At 33.1% G+C, this 16,413-nt stretch overlaps 1 protein-coding gene across 1 annotated transcript in view; it reads left to right on the top strand.

Moving 5' to 3' along the window:
• Window positions 1–887: 887 nt before the first annotated feature.
• The window catches only part of LOC145277673 (uncharacterized), a 49,942-nt gene continuing 34,416 nt past the window's right edge, over window positions 888–16,413 (top strand). Inside the window, exon 1 of the mRNA XM_080129341.1 lies at window positions 888–1,007. The gene's annotated coding sequence lies outside the window, so the exon portion shown is untranslated. The remainder of the gene's footprint in view (window positions 1,008–16,413) is intronic.

The following is a 16,413-nucleotide window of genomic DNA, read 5'->3' as shown; positions in this document are numbered from 1 at the left end:
AAGGAGAGAAAGAATGATTGTTGCGCTTAAATATTTTTTGAACCGGCTCCAGCACAAGATTGCTTCTGCTGGTATTTTGGTTTTTGGAAAAGCGTTAAAAAGACAATCTTCTAAATTTTCTCATTGGTCGCTTGTGTCACGTAGTACCGTCTTGAACTACGTCCGCCAGAAATATGTCCATTTTACTTTTGCTGGTTGATAAAAGTGTGTGGGCGTATTTGAAATTATGTCGTTACTGGAAGTACTTATTTTTTGTGCAGATGCGCGGGGAAATTAAAATTAATAAACGTTTGTTTGCGTGCGAACGTGGTGAGTGAGTGAGTAGTGAGTGACAGCACAAAATATATTTTCACAAACAAAGTTTCTTTCTTAGAACTGCACGTCTGTGGAACTCTCTTCTGTTTGCCTGCTTTCCAGCTGACTACAATATGGTTTTCAAGTCCAACTTGAACAAGTTCTTGATGAGCCGTCCCCTTAAATAATCCAATTTACCAAATTTCCACGACTAACGATTATTACGATATTGTTCCATTGACTACTATACACTTATTAACCCTTATCCTCGAGTGGCCTCCGGACCTTGATAAGTGATGACTCCTTTGTAAGAAAAAAAAATATTCTTTAAAGATCTTTGGTATGCTTTAAAAGTTATGTAACCTGTAGAATTTATTATTAATGTTCCTTATGTATAAAATGACCATTATTTCCATTTCACATGGAACGTCTTTACTTCATTGCTAAAAAACAATACGAAATTTTTTAAAAACAAACACAAAATTTTGAGAGCTAACTAACATATTCAATATAGTCATTTCCCCCCCTCTTTATATAGCGTTAATAATTTTTTTTATTTCTAAAACTGTGGCTTCAATTACCAATTTGGCCTTTTTTGGCCCTTTTTCTTGAAAAATTTGGCTTCAAAAATTATTGCGACTACACATCCAGAGTCGCCATATTTTATGTGCTTACTGCTGGAGTAAAACAAAGACTATATTTAAAAATATACGGTAAGTATATTTATTCCTATTTTCAATCGCTTTGTTACTCGTTAAATTAGAATAAACACGCGGCTTTCTTTATATATATAAGATTTACATTTCAAAGATAAACTGGAAAAAGCAAAACTATGAATTGACTTTGTTAAAAAAATAAAAAAAAGGAACGCGATTTTCTTCATTTTTTTTTTTAAATACCTTTATAAGAATACTATTATTGTTAAAAAAAAATGTTTGTAAATTCTTAAAAGAGAGACAAATTTGTGGAAAATATTGTAAAATACATCTTTTTTTTATATAAAAAATATAGTTTGCTTAATATAGAATTAATGATTGTTCAACGAGATAGCTAAAATGACAGCGGGTTTGTGCCGGCATTGTTTCCACTTGCCCTGGATTTCTCCCCTGGGATTTAGCAATACCTGTTCAGGACATATGCAGCTGGAGATTGCTCAACCTTTGTTTAACTATAAACCGCCCCCCTCTGCAAGATTTATCTATGATCGGTAAACAGGCACAACAACAAAGACTCGCTACTTCCGGCTAAAAAGTAGTTCAGAAGAAAACGGTGAAATGCGCAAATGAGTTGCAACAATTTCTTCGTGATAAAGTCACCGAGGAAATAATTACAGCAGCAGCGGTGCTTGTTTATGTTGATGTTTTAAACCAACGTATTTCAAGTGAAAACGTTACGTACTTGCGTGTAATGTCGAAATTAGCAGATAGGCAGTTTAAGTTGTAAAAATAAAGGCACTTCCAACCCTTGCATGACTAAAAGGGACAAAACCGTTGCGTTACATATCAACACGTGCTTAAAATTTAAATTTTAACGGGTAAATTTTTACGACGTGCCCCAGCGTATTATGAACACCCCAACCTCCCCATGTTAAGAACGGCTTTCGGGTTTGTATTACTGTACACATAGATTCGAAAAAGTTGTCAAAAAACAAATATATAACAAATAAATGTTATCAAAAGCAAGATAAGTTACTTTTCTACCAAACTGGATATATTTTTCGTGTTTTTATTCAATGTAACATGTTTATTCAGCTCGAAAAACATAGTGTTTACCGATGTATTGGAAAATTCAAAATGGCGTCTGACTCCCTCTTTAACACGGTAAGTTTGGGAAAAGGTATTATAAATAAAAAACTGGATAAAATTTTGTTAAAAACTCGCTCAATATATGTTACCGTGACATAGCTTGACATATATTCGGCGGGTTTTTAATAGTATTTTTTCTAGTTTTTTATATATAACACCTTTTCCCAAACTTACCATGTTAAAGAGGGAGTGAGGCGCCATCTTGAATTTTCGAATACATCGGTAAACACTGTATGTTTTTCGAGCTGAATAAACATGTTAAAAACACGAAAAATATATCCAGTTTGGTAGAAAAGTAACTTCTCTTGCCTTTGATAACATTTATTTTTTATATATTTGTTTTTTGACAACTTTTTCGAATCTATGTGTACTAAACCCCGTTCTTGACATAGGGAGGTTAGGTTGGGATGTTTATAATACGCTGGAGTGGAGCACTGGAGCACGACGTAAAAATTTACCCACGAACGTGTATCTTTTTTTTTTTTTTGTCTTTTAAAGCACTTGCAAATTTTTTTTATAATTTTCAATAGTTTTATCGGTACTTGTTGAAATAGAGATGACAGATTAAGTTTTTGGTGCTAGTGCACTTATTGATCCGCGCTATTTTTTAAATAGTCTTTTCGGCGCTTCTACACTATTGGGACGAAATTTCGGAAATCGTAATACTGAATTTCACATGAAAACAATGGTATCTACGTATTCCTCGAATTTTTAAGATTATATCCAAAAATTACGAAAATCGATAAAGGTAAAAAATTATTTATTAAAGAAAATAAAAAATAGAATTTGATCAAAACGATCGTAAAACACAGGAGAATTTAAAAGGGAGGTAATTTTCCTGCAGTATTTTACCCACCGATTTCACGATCTTAGCCGAGCGTTGACGAACGCTTTCGGCGTTAACGCCGACGAAAGCCGAGAATTCGGAGCTACGGTGCAAGAACGCTAAAAGTATGTGAATAGCAACAACATTACAAGGAAAAGATATTACACACACACACACAACAAAATGTATAAAATTAATACAAAAAATTTGGATAAAATAAATCATAAACACTTACCGTAAGTTTTTTTTAAAAGTAAAATAAATTTATTTTGTTGAATATTTTTTTTTTGGTTCATTTTGTTTTCGATAGCTTTTTTTGGGGGGGGGGGTAAGCAACAGTAATAAACACTTCAATGTTTTTTTTTTGTTTGTTTTTAACAAAACGGTATTAAACAGTAAGAACAATGTTTTTTTTTCCAGTAATGTTTGTAGGGGGGGGGACAACAATTACTGTTTATCTTTAGTTCCGACTGGAAGATTTTCTACTGACTGTAGAGGCAAAGTAGGGAGCAAAGGGTTTTTGTATCTTGGGCAGGCGACCGTGACCGATGTAGGAATTAATTTTCTCTCCTGGCAAAACTCGACGACGGCTTCAGTGGAGTGCAAGGTTGTTTCCAGCAGTCCTAGGTTCATATTTCTTCCTTTTTTTTTTTTATCGCTAAATTAAATAGCTGAAATGAAAGGCTGTGTATTTTTACTTTGAACAATAAAATAACTGAAATGAAACGCTATGTGTATACTTTCAATGAAAATTATTCGTCTGCTGCGCGTTCGATTGAAGCGCCCTGATTGGCTAATAGAGTATCGTACCGCTCGCCATGTTCCGGCGTTTTCCGACGGATGTCGATCAACGCTCGGCTAAGATCGTGATATCGGTGGGTAAAATACTGCAGGAGTACCAAAATAAGATGGCGGAAATTTTTCACCTGTTCACAAGTTTTTTTTTTTTTTTTTTTATTCAGTAATATTCAGGTAATTTCGACTGCATAATTTGAAAGCTACCGTTGTAACTTATTAGAATTGACAAAAAAAAAAAAATTAGTTAAGACCATTTTTTTTTTCTCTCTGAAAACTCCATTTATCTCGTTTCAATTCTGTAGAAGCACCGTATTTTCAAGTTTAATTAAAGTGGTAAATTTTTACGACGTGCCCCATGCCCCACTGCCCCACTAACAGCGTCAGATGTCGCCATTAAAAATGAGTGGGAAAAATTTGAATAATTAGACTCCCTATCTTTCGAAGCTTATAACTACTTGAAAAATGTAATTTAAACCCTAATATTTTTTTAATAAAAGGAGCAAAGACCAAAATTTTAAAATAATGAAAGGTTTAATTGAAAAATATGCAATAGTTCTTTTTTTTTTTTAATCGGATTTCTTTAAAAAAGATTTCAAGAAATTCAACGAATTTTATTACTCCGAATATAAAAATATATATAAATTCCAAAAAATCACTTATCTATAAAAATTAATAATCAATGGGTGCTTACATTCTTCATTTTTAGGAATTTGTCCATATTTATATTTTATATTCCATGTACTTTTTAAATAAAAGAATTTTTTTAAGCAAGGATTCAAAAAGACCGCGACTTTCAATTGTCATATCAGACGTTCACAACGGAGTTGTCTCTCTTTTGTTCCAGTTGAAAAATACGAAGGCCTAAAACCGCCATAATTAATTATTTCAAAAACGTAAAAACAACACATTAGACTAAATATATTTCAAAAGTAATCTCTGTAGTAACTACATAAAGAAATAAACATTTGAAGTGCTGATATGTGTCTTCTCTCCCCTTTGAATTTGTGACATGTGTTTGCTGTCAATAATAAAATTAGTCAAGCATCATGGGTCACCGTAATCGAAAAATAATCACATTTCACTCATCAGTTGAATAAGTTTACTTTTAAACACAAACCTACCGACAAATTTTCCACTTTTTTTTATTCTCTTAAAGAATTACACGAGTTTTTAATTTAAAATTTTATTTCTTTATGCAATTAATTTTTTTTTTTTTTTTTTTTGAACTTTGTGAAAATCCTTCGCCTCTGTTGAAAGTTTTAGGCAGTCATAGATACATACAGACAGGTGAGATTTATATTATTGATTACAACTTTAGTATAAACATTTCTTATTCATTTTACTGCTTTATCTGAGTCAAATAAAGTCAGTATTTATTTTGAAAATATTTTCATTTTATGTACCTAAAACGAAAGATTGTCAAGATGGGAATTATTTAGGAAACTAAATGAAACACCAATCCAATATGCCCAGGAGAAACACTTAAAAGCACAAAGCAAGGTTTGCTCATGTGGCCATGACATGACTATGCAGGCATATGCTAAAGTGAAAATGAATAACTTTTACTGGACATGCTGCTAGTGCAAGAGTACCATCTCTTTAGCATGATACATTTTTTGAAAAAGCCAAACTGACAATTCAACAGTTTTGCAGATAATGTTTGACTTCATTTTTTTTTTTTTTTACTCATGTTCACCTTTTACAAAGCATATGGCCACTTGGATGTAAGGGCTACTATTTGGGGCCATGTCTAAGAAGGATTAACAAGATATTTGTTTATGTTACATTTAAACTTCTGCATATTAGTACAGCCAGGGAAGCAGGCATCAGGAAGGGAATTCCAAAGTCTAACTTTTCGAGGGAAGAAACTATTAAAATAGAAAGCTTTCTGGCATTTAGGGACATCAACAGTGAAGGGATGAGATCTTATTGCTAAGCAGGTTTGTCAGGGATATGTACGTTGAGGAGGTACAAGTGAAACGAGTTCATCAGAACACATTCCATTAAAATATTTGTAAAACAGGCACAGTGATGCAACATTGCAGCGATGGGACAGGGGCTGGAGCTTAGTTGATAAAGTGGGCCCGATTAGATTGACAACTCTTTTTTGGACTTTATCTAAGAGGGAGAGACTAGTGGTAGATGCACGAGCCTAGATGTGACAACAATACTCCATGCATGGGCGAATGGTGGGCTTGTAAAGGTACAGGATACTCTCAGGTGTGAGTAGTTTTCTAGCTCGATAGAGAGAACCCACCTTCTTTGCAGCAGCCTTTGCAATGTCTTTTATGTATTTGTTCCAGTTTATATTGCCCGCAAATGTTAGGCCAAGGAGTTTGAAGGAAGAATTCTCAGGTAGGGTGCTATTTGTCATGGATATAGGGGTTGGAGAGGCGTCTTGTAATTGTTAAAGGAGAGCAGCTTAGTTTTACTAGCATTGAGAATTTTCTGTCACATGCTTGGCAAATAACAATGGCATTTCTCTGAAATCTAGTATTCAGTGGTACGAATATTGCCGGGATGTATCTTTTGGAAATAGGGTACGATTATGAATATCTCCGGTGTCAAATAATCCTTATACACTGTGAAATTTACTTTATGTATGAAAACCAAAGAGGGGAGATATAACAGATGAGAAATATTTAGAATCAAGTCTCTCCTTGCTGCTATATCAGATAATTTAAAACAAATGACTGATTGAAATATTGGTAATGGTGCAGTATCTTTCACCCACAAAAAATCCTTCAAGATTACCACTATTATAGGTTTTCAAGGGTGCTGAAAATGAAAATAAAATCCCAAGAAATGAGTAGTTTCCAAGATATGAAGAAATTATAGTTTTAAAAGTGGGTGATCACTTGTCTATATTAATTTAATGTAATTATAGCCACCTGGGCATCTGTTATTTTTTTTAGGGGTGGTGTTTATTTGGTATACCAACATGAAACATACCTTAAAAACTTATTTTCGGTAGGTTTTCAGGTGTGCTGAAAACGAATATTGCATTTAAATTTTGCACAAATAAGTATTTTTCTGGGTATTAAGCAATGTAATTCTTTGTTATAAGTGGTGGCTGTTGTTGTACGTGCAAGCGCACACATATTTTTGTTTAATACCTGGAAAAATATTTATTTGTAGAAAATGTAAATGCAATATTTATTTCAAACCAATAAAATATGCCCGAATTTGTCTATATTTGTATATATAGTGTCCTGGCAGGCAGCTTCGGTTGTCTCCCCTACATTTGTTGGTTTTGCTGCAATGGTTGTCTCCCCTGTGACCGTGCCAGGCCACTATGGTTATATCTATACTCGTAGCCAAATTGAAAATTTGCAGGCTTTTAAAAGATTATAATACTATACTCTGGTTAAAATTTTATGACAATTGTTAAAAAATAACCTATATTTTCAAACCAATAAACTAAGGGGTGTGCAATAAGTAATGCCCCTGACCCACTTCCAGTTGTCTGATCTAGCTGAAATTTTGCATGTGCAATGATTTATATCTCTACGGGTTATATGGCAAATTACAGCTCTGAACTAATTGTGGTTTCTGTTTTACAGATGTTTGAACGGAGTCAGGTGTGAAATGGAGCCTGTTGAATGTCGAGCAGTGATCCAGTTTTTGTATTTGAAAGGACGCACACCACAGGAGACTTTTGATAAAATGAAAGAAACTTACGGTGATAATGCCCCATTATATGACCTTGTAAAACGCTGGCATTGTGAATTCAAACATGGCCGGAAGTCTGTGGAAACAGCTCCCAGACCTGGTCGCCCCTGTTCTGCCATTGATGAGGCATCTGTCCGTCAAGTTGAGGCTGCCATTTTGGAAGATCGGCGCATTACTATTTGCCAAATAGCCCAAGATTTCAAGATTAGTTCAGAGTCTGTGGAAACTATCGTTCATGATCATTTGCATATGCATAAGGTGTCTGCCAGATGGATTCCCAGGTTGCTCACACCATTCCAGAAGCGAGAACGCGTCGAGTGCTCGAGGATGAATTTGGAGATGTGCCAAGAAGATGAGTGAAAGTTTTTCAAAAGACTGATTACACAGGATGAAACCTGGGTCCATCACTATGATCCAGAGACTAAAGCCCAGTCAATGCAGTGGAAGCACTTAGACTCACCACCTCCAAAGAAGGCAATGGTGCAACCCTTGCTGGCAAGGTCATGCTCACAATCTTCTGGGACCAGGACGGAGTAGTGATGACAGATTTCCTGGCAAAAGGTACCACAATTACAGGAGCCTATTATGCTTCACTTTTGAGGAAGCTATCAAAATCAAGAGGCGGGGCAAGATCAGCAAAGATACCCTCCTCCTGCAGGACAACGCTCCGGTCCACAACTCTCATGTCGCCAGATCAGAAGCACGGGCATATGGTCATGAAATCCTTCCCCATCCTCCCTACTCTCCTAACCTTGCACCCTCTGCCTTTCACCTCTTCCCAGCAATGAAGCTGTTTTTGAAAGGAAAGCGTTTCCCAGATGATGCAGCCTTGATTTCTGAAGTCACATCATGCTTGGGGGACCAACCTAGGGTGTTCTACAAAAAACGGTCTCCAGAGCTGCATCAAACAATGGGAGAAATGCAAAACTCTAGGTGGTTCCTATGTAGAGAAAGACTAATAACTGTGCCAAGTTTCATTGCTCTATTGCTATGGGAAGTGGGTCAGGGGCATTACTTATTGCACACCCCTTGTATGTCCAAATTTGCCTACATTTAAATATATAGTGTCCTAGCAGGCCAGCTTAAGTTTTGCTGTTTTGAAATGAATTCTGCTTAGGGTTTCTTTTTTTTTTTTTTTTTTTTTTTTTTTTTTGTCTCCCCTGTGGCCTTATACGTGAACAACTTTTCATGTAAGTTCCAATGAGATTTTGTTTAATGAGAGGTCCTCTTTTAAAGTCATGCACCAATTTTAAAATCATGAACAAATTAGTTAATGGGGTGATGCCAGCAGCATTACCAACGCCTTTGATGCTTAAAAAAAATATTCCATATTATATTTTTATTATAAAAGTAAAGAAATAAAAACAGTTCATAAATATATCTCTATATAAATAAAATGAACTCATTTTTTTCCCGTAGGATTTTGACCTTAATAGGATTAAAAATCAAGATATTTCATGCAAATATAATATGCACAAACGGCAGAACAATATCTGAGGTGTGTTAAAGGCTTATTATTTCTCAAATTCCTCGATAATCTTAGATTTCTATACTTTTTCTGCTGAGAAGTCACGGCCAAAATCGGTTAAGATCAATGGAAGTGGTAAAATATTTTCTCTCTAATAAATTCCTCCTCCCCCTGCCACCACTTAACACCGTTTGGGGATCGTTCACAAGGAACAGTTGAGAAGAGAACACCGGTTTGGCTTCGTAGTTCTTTCATGTGAAGTTATTTAAAATCACTAAACTAAGCTGCAGTGCTCTGTGGCGTAGTGGTTAGCGTGCTGGACAATTCACATTATATTTTCACGTTCGCGCCGACCTACCGTAGTCGTTTTTTTTTTTTTTTTTTTTTTTTTTTTTTCCTAAACAACTGGAATGGACTTTTCTTGGTGGCTGAACTGTTAACGTTGCAGATGTTTTTTTTTTTTGTTTTTTTTTCACACTTTATTTTCCTACTTTTACTCATGACTCCGGGTTTGATCCTTCCTACTTACCTACCATAACATTTTTTAAAACTAAACCCCCCCCCCCCGTCCGTCCCGGAACAAACACTCAGGCAACGCCGGGTACCCCCGCTAGTTTATTATAAAAGTTATAATTTTGTTAAAAAAAAGTTTAAATAAGGGCTGTTCTATTTTTATATTTGCTTTAAAAAAAGTACATGATGTACAATATTGGACCTCTGTAGTTAATAGGTACAGGTAATAATGGTGTAAAAAAGATAGGGGGACATAGTTCTAAAAGCTGGTTTATCATCATTTTTTTGTAGGTTTCCGATTACTTTTTTATTGTATTTGAAAGATTAAAGCCTAAAGTTAATTTCCCAAAGAAAAAAAAGTATTTGTCTACGTAAAAAAAGTTATAATAAAAAATGTTTTCATGGCAACATTTGGAAGCTGACAATTTCAGCTAAATTTTGAAGTTAAATAAATCCATTGTAAAACTCCTTTGAAAGATAAATATTGGTTTTCTAGGTCTATTTCAAAGATAATTAGTCAAGTTCTAAGATATTGAATTAAATTAAAAAAAAAAAAACACCTTGTTTGTACAAAAAATAGCTTGATTAGCCCCCAAAAGAAGAGATTCTAGCTTCGCTTAAGCAAAAACAAATGAAGTCGTTTAAGTGTGAATTCTACAGAAGCCGAAAATGTCAGAAAGTCAAAAGGCTGTCTGAAAATGATATCAAGTAGTTGGACGGATGGAGGTAGGGAGTGCTGGTTTTCTTTTTTTTCTTTCTTTTTTCTTTTTTTTTTTTTCCAATCGTGCATCCGTACATTCCTATTGTGAACATTTCTATAATTTTTACCATTTTTTTAATTTAATTATTTTTCTGTGACCCCGCTTTTAAATAAAAAAAATTTTTTTTTTTTTTTTTTTTTTTCAAAATTATATAAAAATTATGTTACATTCATTCAAGCAAGGAAAATATTAGAATCTTACATATAAAAATTATGGGAAACATGTAATCTAAAAAAAACAGAACTATTTTTTTGCAATTAAAATTTTTGTGTGTGAAAATATTAAATAAACAATGCTTAATTCAATGATAATATCGGTAGTTTGAGAAATTACTTTTTCTTTGCGTTATATCGAATTCATTAATACAAACTTTAGGGGCTTTTTTTCGTAATGTTCCCCCAAAAATTAATTTTACTTTTTTATTGTTACAATTTAAAAGCTATGTTTTTATAAAAAAGCAAAAATAAATTCATTTTGTTTTTTACGACTGAAAACCATAACTTTAGCAAAGGTGTTTTTTGTTTAAACAAATACATTTCCACTAAGATTCAAATAAAAATAATGGATTTATTATATTCTGTGATCATCATTTGATAAATACTGAAAATTTCATTAAAATTGGTTAATTTCCTGACTTTTTTGTAAATTTTTGAGTAAAGGGAGGAGTTATAATGTTTATATATTTTGAGCATCAGCTACATACCTAGTAGCTAAAAATTTGTGTCACTTCCGCTAAATGGCTTTGTAAGTACAGGGGTGCAAAACTTAACTAACACCAGTATATTACTATTTTTAATATGACAATTTAAGTGTGTGATATTGTTTTTGCTTAAAATAGCACGTTTAAAAAAAATCGATCAGTTGCCTCTATCTCAACAAGCAGCGCTTGATCATTAAGACATTAAAAAAAAAATCATTTATTCTATTTTTTATTTTCGCTTAAAAAAATGTCAGTTTTTTTTTGTTTGTTTTTTTGTTGTTTTTTTGTGTGTTTATCATTTCATTTTTAAGAAAAATTTCAATTTCATTTGTTTTTATTTTTATTCTGTTTCTTTTATCCTTTATTCGCATTTAAAAATTTTTTAATTTTTTTATGTTTTTATTTTTTGCCATTAAAATGGAAATCAATATTGTGGATCAAGTAGTCAGGAAATGAAGTGGACCTTTTCATATTTATCTAGTTATTATTAAATAATGAGTCGTACACAGGTTGAAATTAATTGATTATATCTTTTTAAGAGAAAACACAACAGGGGACATGTGGAGAATGGTGTCTGGGTTTTTGGGTCCGTTAAGCATGGGTTAAACCACTGTAATTTAGGCTTTGTGGAGAAGAGGGATTGAGAAACATTTCAATTATTAGAAACACAAATTTGCCATACCACATAGATCCACTTAGAAGGACACCCATAGCCATGCACAAAAAAATCCAAGCAGAACTCAACCAGATGGAATCACAAGGAATAATTCATGGCACTAAAAAACCTACAAATAGCAATACCACACCATTTTTTTTTTCTTTAGATTGAATAAACTCAAATCAAGCATTATTGAAAAGAGCATAAAAACAAAAATAATATCTTGAGTTTTTTTTTTTTAAATCGACCCATTAGAACTGGAGTTATGACCATTTAAATGTATCAAAAAATGTGTGGTTCACTGGACATTTTCCCTTAAGTCAGTCCTATTCAAATGCATATAAGCTTATCACTGAAAATGGTAGGAAATTTACACAATTTACAGACTAATCCATCTTTAAAAAAAAAAATTGTATCATTAGATATTCTGAAGAAAATTTTGAACATATTATAATACCACAAAGGTTAAGTTGGCATTATTTACAAACATCTCACTTGGTAACTTATGGACTAATTAGCATACTTCAGTTTAATTTTAATAGCTTTAACTAGAAACATCATAAAAACAGCTAAGAAAAATGTTAAGTAAGGCTTTATCATCATAGGAAGTATTATTCTGATGGACATTAACATTTGGCATTATAACATCATGAAAAATCCAAGATGGCGACCGGGAAATCTAAGTTGGCTGATTCCCCATTAATCGAATGATTAATAAGTTTTCTAATACAGATTTATCAGCAAATTTTATTGTCATAAATGATACTAATATTAATTATATTGTAAACGAATACAAGTTAACTCCCTCTTTTGATTGCCAGTGAAAATTTATCAAATTAACATTATTTTTTACTTTAAATCACCGTCAAAGAAAATTATTACTTCATCTTGCAGTTTTCATGTTGAGGAATTGTACAGTAAACCTTGATGTACAAACCAAAAATAAATCCTTCTTCATCAATCATGCTCTTGTTCCTCATTTTCAGGCCCTTGCTACCATTACATATATATTTTTCTGGTTTAGATAATGTATATTTTATTGAGATATATTACTAATTAGATATCAGACATAAGTAATTTAAATACGTAAAAAATTAACTAAATATTAACGACCTTCAATCATTATGACAACCAGATTCTGCTGGAAGTATTTTGATGTCAATCCCAAGAATAAGAATACAGTTGCTTGCAAGTTATGTCAATCTATTATATCAAAGTTTGGCGAATCAGTAAAAACTTTTACAATGACTAATATGTTGAACTATCTTAGAAAGTATATATTATTTAATTGGATTGAGATGAGTATTATTTATTAATTTTTATTTATTGCAGACTATTATTCTTATCTTTTCTTAGTTGTTTATATTAATATATACCATTCGGTATGGACTCGACCATGGAAGATCGGATAATAAACATGAATTTATAAAACCAAAAAATTCAACCTTGATCACCCTTTGAGGCCCGTGGCGCAGTTGATAGAGATGTCGAATCTCTACGGTTCCAGGTGAGAATTGTCTGAAGATAGCGGTTTCAATCCTACCCGAAGCCGGCTAGAGGCTTACTTGACCAAAACGTGGTGGGACGACAACAACTATGGAAGGCAGTAATTGCAGTGAATGCAGTTAGGAGATTCAGAATTCCTATCCGTCACGGTTACCACCTGACAAAGGCCAGAGGAATAGTTTACCGAAACATTGTGAAACAACTAAGAAAAGATGAGGATAGTCCGCAATGAATAAAAATTAATATCTTAGAAAGGTTCATTCAAAAGAAGCAAACGTTACAGATAAGAAAAGAAAGCACAATGAGGATTCAGGGACAGACATTCCAAGAACATGTGGCAACAACTAAACACCTAATTACTATAGAATCAATAATGGCCGAAAAGAAAGTTTCAGATATTAATGACTACAAGTCACAAGAGATCCATTATCTGATAAGAGAAATGATTCCTGTTGGTATTCAATCATATACTGTAACATCTAACATTGGATTTAATAGGTTTGTTGCAAAATTTTGTTCAAATTACAGCATTCCATTAAAAAAGTACTTCACTACAAAATAATTTTCAATATATTTACAAAAGTAAAACAAAAATTCAAATGTCTCTTGCTGAAATTAGCAGCATTTCATGATCTACAGACATTTGGACACTTATAACAGATAATGCTCCCTTCCTGAGTTTGACAGGTCTGTAGTTTTCAAATGACTTTGAAACGTGCAGAGCTGTGCGTAGAGTTATTTCATTTCCTGGTGCACACACAGATGCAATAATAAGTGAAGAATTGCACAATGTTTTGGATGAGTATAAAATGTTCAATAAAGTTTTCTTAGTCTTGTGGGATTCAGGAACAAATATAGTTGCTGGTGTCAGGGAATGTGGTTTAGAATAACTATCATACATTGTAACTTAGGCTGTGAAAACAACCATTACATTTAACAGAAATACAGTTTCTCACTTTAATTGCTTTCTATTAGCAATCAGCAGATTAACTGAAATACAGGATCAGCTTAATTTGAAAAAAAAAAAAAACCTTATTCAAGATGTGACCACATGTTGGAATTTAATATTATATGCTGAAAATAAATTAAGAACAACGAAAAGCTCTTGTAATGTGTGCTGTTGATAAGATTCCTACTTTAAAAACTTAACAATGGGAACTTGTTCAAAAAAATATTCAATTCCTGAGTCTATTTGAAGAAATCACCAAAGAAACAAGTCACAGAACATCAACCATATCAATGATAATACCTAAAAATTTAGATGTGAGGTTATTTCTGCCAAAAGCTATCCAATCTAATTCTAGTATTTTTGACTTTTAGTGTAATCTTTCTTACCATTGTTGAACAATTCAGGTTATCAATGGAAAGAAGATTTTTTATCCAATCTAAATGATAAAAACTTGTGTATGTCTACTTTCCTAGTAGGTATCCCAAACCAAAATTTCATTTTTATCATATCTAAAAAAAAAGTAATGTGGACATGTAGATTTTTGTAAACCATTTACAAAAATACCAAATTTATTTTAGTAGGTCAATTAGCCATCAAGTTATGATCATTCAAAGTTTGTCGGAAAGTTGAAATTTGCTATCGTGGCCGAGAAGCCAAATTTCATAGTCTATAACTAAAAATGTAAGCTACTAACAAGTGAAAAATCCTTATAAATGTAATGTCATCTTGTAGTAGATGAAAATTAATACAAATTTAGGCAATAAATATTAGATGAAACCAACTTAAACACTAGGCAAAATCCCTCTATCAACGCGAAAACAGTGAAAATACGACACGGAAATGCAACTTTAACTGTTCATATCAATTTCATTTTAATAGCTAATGTATTGAATCTTCTTAGTATGATTCAAAACACATTAGAGATCAAGATAATTCTTTCTTTTAATTATAAATTGATAAAACCACTCAATTGTGGACCATGTAAAAGCAGTCAAACAGGCAATTTTGTAAAAAGGGCAAAAAAGGTAAAAAAAAAATGAGTAAAAAGTATACGTTACTGAAATTGCTATAAAACTGTAACCATTGGTGGTAGAAGCTTGAAACTTTGCAACTTTACTAATTTTGGGGTGAGGAATTCAAAAAAATGGTTGACTTGTTTCTAATAACAAAACTTTTTGCCACAGAAATACTTTTACTTTGGGAAATTTAAACTCGCCAAAAAAGCACCGACGACAATAATATTTAGAAATATTTTATAAAAAAAAAGGCACAAATCATTTTTTTTAAACATTGAAAAACTTTCAACTTAAAAAACAAGTAAGAAAGATATTTTAGGTCTTACTACAATTCCTTTCTTATCGATCTTCTCTCAGAATTCTTTCATAGGCTTCTGCTATGGTAGATATCTCAGGAATCCTCCAAATCCTACCATCACTTGAAACTGGCATTACCTCAAAATCCCATCTGTAGACAAATGCTGACTCTACTTGGGCAATGTCATCTGATAAAGGCCATCGAAAATAATCTTTTCTACTGCAGATATAATATCAATGACTTGGCCAATGTAAAAGTTGGTGTCATAGTAGACAGCTACCCATTGTCCTTGATGTTCATAACTGAAGATATCCTGAGATGGATCTTCATCACAACTGCAGGAGTTATCTGAATGTTTAGCAGATTCACTTAGGGAAGACATTTTTTGTTGCTTTGGTGGAGGTGGAGATGAATCAATTGGATTTCTTTTCAAGTAGTCAGAGAGAGCAGCTTCCAGCTGAACTTTATTTCCACTGGTGTTGATTTTGACACCTAAAACAACCTTGAGGTATCTCAATTGGTCTTTGAGTGCTTCCAAACCACTTTCTGAAATTTTTTTTATCTGTTTATCAGACTTCACTGGACCACCATGCTTAATAACAGAGTTAATAATTCTCTCTTTCTCAGCAGCAGCTTGACGTTCTTTTTCCTTCTTTAATCTTTCATTTTGTGCAATTTTTTCTTGGACACAAAGTTTCACAAGGGCTTCTTGTTATGCATGTTTTTGTCGCAAATGTTTTGCATGTTTTTTGGAGATGCTCAGAATGGATTGCCTCTTTGTTGATGGTATTACTTCCAACCAAGCTGTTGTCCGATTGCGCTTAAGCATATTTGAAGATGATCGATTATGTAGTGATGCATGTCGTTTTGTTTGCATGCTAAAATCTAAATCTCCAAAGGCATGCTCACCTGACAGATTTGTTAAAGGGCAGCTCTTCAAGGCATCTCTCGTCTCCTGATCTACATCTTTTCCAAAAGCACCTCCTTCTAAAAAATCATGCAACTGGTGCTTAGTGACAATGAGGAACTTACTGAGTATCTTGCGCAAACATTCTAAAACAAGTTCAAGGGCTGTGAGAGAGACACATTGCCTTCCTCAAAGAATTCCCCATTAAATACACCTTTACAGTCAGATTTTAATAACAACTG

This window comes from Euprymna scolopes, chromosome 1 (assembly GCF_053919585.1).
Source record: "Euprymna scolopes isolate OS-2025 chromosome 1, ASM5391958v1, whole genome shotgun sequence".
In the NCBI taxonomy this organism is placed as follows: Eukaryota; Metazoa; Mollusca; class Cephalopoda; order Sepiida; family Sepiolidae; genus Euprymna; species Euprymna scolopes.
Note: the sequence above shows the minus strand (reverse complement) of the source record. Positions and strands in the feature narration are given on the sequence as shown.